Here is a 6,000-nt window from a genome sequence, read left to right as displayed (position 1 = left end):
TCTGTTTTGGTTTTTTAAACCTATCTGTTTTCAACCATATTTTAATTCTCAATTCGAATGAATAAGTGAATCCCAACTGTCTCTGAGGAACGAATCTGACTTACCCAAAGTCCATATTTTAATCTTTATCTCTGCAATCTACATCAAGTTTATACATCGATCATTTACACGTTTTGGTAACTCTCAATTTATAAATAGAGATCTCTAGAACTGTAAAATTTAAGAGAAAATGGTGATTGTTCTTAGTTTGATCCATGGACGCAGGCACGTTGCCAAACCACATAAATCCTTATGTTTTGTGTAATTGTGTTATGTTTGTTGTTTTATATTTTTCTCAACTTCAGCATTATATTCTTTTGAGAATTACCCAACTAATACAATATACAAGCTTAAACAAGTACACAAATACTAAGATTTGGCATATAAAAGTTCAAACCCCAATAGAGTAATGCTTGAGTGACCCCAATTCACACTTTGCTAACATGGAGGTGTGTAGTTAACAATAGATGTTTTTCATCTAGGTATGATTGAAAATCATCTATGGTCGTGTGCCCACCTCCACATCAACAAAGTGTGAATTGAGGTCAATCTAGACTCACTCCGGCAAGCATTTATGGTTCATATACACTTTCACGTCAAGAAGTGCAATATGAGGTTCCAGGTTGAGGTCACTTCCGACCACGACTCCTTATTAAGGTTCCACCGTTTGGGATTCCCTAATATGGAAATCCCGCTTGTAGGCAGCACATAGCCAAACAATATAACCAATATCCAAATTGATATTTTTTATTTGTTTCATGGACGTTAGTTCTTTCCATTTTAGTTTTTACGAAAAAAATCTATATTACTTTGTAGAGATTCTCCATTCCCTTATCATGTCACAAATGGCACTGAATTAGGAATGTATCATGCGAAAACTTTTACATAAAATATGATCCAGATCCAGAACACGTGTCACATATTTGAATTAGTTGGTTTTCAGATGATTTGGTGGTCATTCTTTCCATTTTAGCTATAAAATAATATCCTGAACTCATAACTCCAAAGATTCTCTACTCCCTCACTCTCCTAAATCCAAACTACAAATACAGTGTTTTAAGTTTCAACTCAATTTCATACAATGGACTTCTCTTCTACTCTCCCTCTCATTGCACTCCTCTTCGCACTCTTCTTTCTTTCTCCTTCCTTCTCATCTCTTAGTGAAACCAACACTAGGGGTATCGGCTTCTCGGGGCGTCTCATACATCGTAACTCCATTGGATCACCATTCTATAACCCCAACCTAACAAAATCAGATCGAATTAGAAAGGCAATCCACAACTCATTTTCCCGCCAACGCTACCTCCAATCCATTACCAATTCTAAAGGAGCATCACCTCATGAGATTCAGTCCCCAGTCATGCCACAGTATAATGAGTATGTCTTGAGCTATTACATTGGTACCCCACCAACTGAGACATTTGCCATTGTTGATACTGCTAGCGACCTACTCTGGCTCCAATGTCTCCCTTGTGAGAAATGTTACCCACAAAAGTCACCCATCTTTGACCCCTCTAAATCAATTAGTTTTGAGAATATCACTTGTGAAGATGATAATTGCCGCTTGATACCCACCACCAGATGTGACCCTGACAGTAAAAATTGTTTCTATGGCGTGGCCTACCATGATTCCTCTTCTTCGGAGGGGGATCTCGCGACCGAAACTCTCATTTTTGGGTATGATCTTCCAGCTGACTCCAACATTACATTATCTAACATGATCTTTGGTTGTGGCCACAAAAATTTTGAACCAGGAAATGCTGACGACAATACGCCGGGAGTAATCGGTCTCAACCGCAATCCCATATCGTTCATATCACAACTCTTTGAGGAATCTTTTTCCTATTGCTTTGTACCTTCATATAACGTGGATGATGACAGTCTTATGCACTTCGGATCGTCGGCTGTGATCACTGGAGGGACAACTCCCATACTGAATGTGGGTTCTGGGAATTACTACTACTTAAACTTGGAAGGCATCAGTGTTGATAATGATACCCTTCCAATCCCAGCGGGGACTTTCAATGTGTCGGCTAATGGTGAAGGAGGCTTCATAATTGATTCAGGCACAACAGTTACATTTCTCAATAACAAAGCGTTTGCTATGTTGACCGATGCAGTGGAGAAAAAGATGATTCTCGAAAAGGGAGAAGACCCTACCGAAGAGTTTAGTTTATGCTACGAGGGTGCATTTAGTGACATTTTGACAGCTCCTGATATAACGTTCCATTTCACTGGAGTGGATGTGGTGTTGGATGCAGATAGAGCATGGGAGGATATGGGCACAAGGATGTATTGCCTAGCTATGTTGCCAACAGAAGGGTTGTCTATATTTGGGAATCACCAACAACAGAATCTTAATGTGGGGTATGATTTGCAGAAGAAAATTGTTTCTTTCGAATCCAGGGACTGTACCAAAGCTTAGGATTACCCCTACATGAAAAAAGGGTAAATTTGACACCAAGATCCATTGAATTTAGTCAAATTCTGCTAAATTCAACGGACCTTGTCGTAAAATTTACCCCTTTTTTCACACCGTATATATGTATGTATTTGTTTAAACTGGGGAAATCACTCTCCATATTTAGAAGATCGCTAGGCTACTTCAAAATATTGCCAATAAGATCTATTATAATATTTCCCACCTATGAGTGGTCCAAAGAACTTAGGTAATTTCTCTTGAGTTCTCTTGAAACTACAATCATAATAAAAAGGTGCTCATTTTGTTTTTGTTTTTTATTTTTTGTTTTTTGTTATTTGTTTTTTTTTAATAATGAGGGTGTCCAAACTCATAAGATTGACTATTGAAGCAATTGGCCTCTTAGAGCACCATATCTCCCCCCAGATCCCACGGCTACATGCAATACCTCACAAACCACACATACCAAGTAAATCGGGATAAATAGTTCATGTGGGTAGCCAATTGGAGGGGGTTTGAACTCAAGGCCTCTATTATTTTTAAGGAGGCCCTGACCACTATGTCCTACACTCGTTGGTTTAAAAAGGTGTATTCTTAATGAATCACAATTACCCTAGAATAATTGTCGATTCACAAGAGGCCTAGTCCAAGTGAGTGGTCAATGATAAATCAAGTGGATGAAATTCCTGTTTAGATATGTGGGTACAAAAATTCGGTTTGGACTTCGATCTTAATCATTCCTCCCTCTTGATAGATGGATGTTTGATTATCTCTGCTTTTGCTAGTATATAGGGGGGTCTATTAACACTCTGACGTCCAAGTTAGATGATAATAGAAGGGATTCAATGAGGAGAGAATTGCATACAATGACTCCTCTATAGTCCCTCATTTTATATGTTGAGCACCCTTCCTCCTATCTTAAAAGTCTTGTCGTTGTCTTGCAAGCAAGCAAGCGAGTTTGAACACGGTGATTTTTTTTAATAATGCATAGAAAATGGGTGGGAAGTGAAATTCTATGGAAAATTGTTTGATTTCTTATTTTCCAAGAAATGTTTTTCCATTCTTATTAGTTGAATTTTATTTTCTCACCCAATACCATGGGAAAAATGAAATCTAGAATAAATAGGTACAAACTTCCCCATTTCTTTTTTATCTTTGACCTAAATGATCAAATTGTTGATATCAGTTTTCCAAACTTTAGATTTTCCCTGACCATTTTTCCAAGGTTTCAAACTCCTTTGAAAACAAAATTCCCTGTAATTAAACATGTCCTAAGGATTAGTGGGCAATTGCACAGATTACCCCCCCCCCCCCCCCCCCCCAAAAAAAAATAATAATAATAATAATAATAACACTCTTAGTTGCCCAAAGAAAAACTTTTTTACTCTTACATTGCCCCCACAAACAAAATTACACTCGTAGTCGCAAAACAATAAAATTCACTGGTACGTTGCCCCCATGTGGGTAAAACCCTGGCTTTGCCCCTATTAGTTATCACATATACATAAAGCAAAATAGTTATTTTGGTGTTGCCTATTGTATACAGTATAAAACATAAAGATAGAAACATTTTTCTTGATTGGTAATTATTTATTATTATTGTCTATTTGTATAAAATATGAAGATAAAACTTTTTTTTCCTATTTGTTAGTTATTTATTACAGTAAATTAGTTACTTTGTTGTCAACTATACAAATATATATATATATATAGGTCAGGATCAAGGGACATATGAAAAAACATATGTAAACACAATGTAACATTAATAAATTTTCAAACTATGAGTTAGAAGTCTCAGATTGAGCTGATTTTTTGTGAGGATGATCTCTATGATGGGAAGATCATCCGGAAAAAAAAATCAGTCCAATCTGAAATTTCTAACCCCATTAAAAGTGATTTAGAATGTGGATCATCGATTTTTTGCCAATTTTTATCAGTAATTTGTAAATCACTTTTGATGCATTTTGAAGTTACAGATTGAACTGATTTTTTGTGAGGATGATCTTCTCGTCATAGTGACTAGCCTCGGAAAAAATCAGCTCAATCCAAAACCTCTAACCCATATTTTGAAAAACCATTGTTTTTACATATGTCCCTTGAACCTCATACATATATATATATAAGGAAGTTTGTTTTATTGGTAACTATTTTCTACTATAAAATAGATATTTTTTTTCCAAGTGTATTATTATTAAGATAGAAGGGGGTGGGGGAAAATATTCAATTTTTTTGGATTTTTAGCGGTGTGGTTTCGGGTTCAACTTCAGTCTTGTCTAAGTTCGATTCGATATGTGAGGGGTAGAACCGAACTTGAACCGATTTTTTTTCGTTTGGGTTTGGTCCCATTTTCAATTCAGTTTTTGCTCCCGTTATGAGGCATTTTGTACACTCCTAGACTACATTCTTTCCATTTTAGTCTCAAGATTCTCTATTCTTTCATAGTGTCGATATGGCATATCCCCTAACTATGTGTGTCACGATTCATTTTGATGCAATATGACCTGGATCCAAACCCGAAATATGTGTCAAATACCCAAATTAATTAATTGTTTTTCTATATTTGGTAGACACTCTTTCCATTTTACAAGCTTAACATACTATGTACCATCACTACATACAAAATTTCCCTTTGGGAGCTGTGGCTTGATCAACAATACATCTAGGGTTGTTAGAATTGTATTTACTATAAAAATATATAAATAAATAAATAAAAATAAAAATAAAAAACTTGAAAATACTATCATTATCGAAATCTAAAAGAGTCTAGCTAGAGTGACTAGGCAAGACATTGCGTTACACATTGTACTTATGTGGAGGTGCTCACATAACCAAAGATTTTTCATTCGTATCTCAAAGAAAAGCCTCTATGGCTATGTGCGCACTTCTACATCAGCACAATGTGTAACACAGACTCCTACACAATCACTTCAACATTTTCCAATCTAAAACTATATCAGAGTCCAAACTTGGGATTTTATCTAATAACCTTTATCAGCATCCTTGACCAAAAAATTCAAATAAACATCAAAGGGTAGTTTGCCTAAAATAATCTATTTGCATTTTAAAGAGAGTCGTGCAGGAATGACCTCAAAATTGACCTCATATCGCACTTTCTTGATGTGGAGGTGTGCATAGAACCATAGATGCTTTTCATTTATATCTCAATGAAAAGCATCTATGGTTCCTATACACTTTCACGTTGGGAAAGTGCAACATGAGGTCAATCTTGAGGTAATTTCTATTGTGTAAATGTTTTGTATTTTGTTGCACTACACAATATTGCAGGGAGTGCATGGGGTAACATGTAATATTTTCTTAAGGATTTTCTATTTTTTTGAAAGATTCTTATTTGTAGATAGTTACATGTTTTTGTAATTCTCGATTTATAAATAAAGATATCTAGAACTATAAAACTTAAGAGAAGATAATAAATATTCTTGATCTAATCCATGGACGTAGACACAACGTCGAATCATGTAAATCCTTGTATTTAGTATTATCTTTGCTATTTCATATTTTTCACAACTTCAACATTATTCTTT

The 6,000-nt window shown here is 35.5% G+C and overlaps 1 pseudogene; it reads left to right on the top strand.

Annotated features, from left to right (window-relative positions):
- The first annotated feature begins 1,013 nt into the window (after positions 1 to 1,013).
- Positions 1,014 to 2,690, top strand: LOC147385290 (aspartic proteinase CDR1 pseudogene; annotated as a pseudogene).
- The last annotated feature ends 3,310 nt before the right edge of the window (positions 2,691 to 6,000 follow it).

Source organism: Akebia trifoliata, chromosome 14 (genome assembly GCF_017979445.1).
Source record: "Akebia trifoliata isolate Shusen 1 chromosome 14, ASM1797944v1, whole genome shotgun sequence".
Taxonomy (NCBI): Eukaryota; Viridiplantae; Streptophyta; class Magnoliopsida; order Ranunculales; family Lardizabalaceae; genus Akebia; species Akebia trifoliata.
Note: the sequence above shows the minus strand (reverse complement) of the source record. Positions and strands in the feature narration are given on the sequence as shown.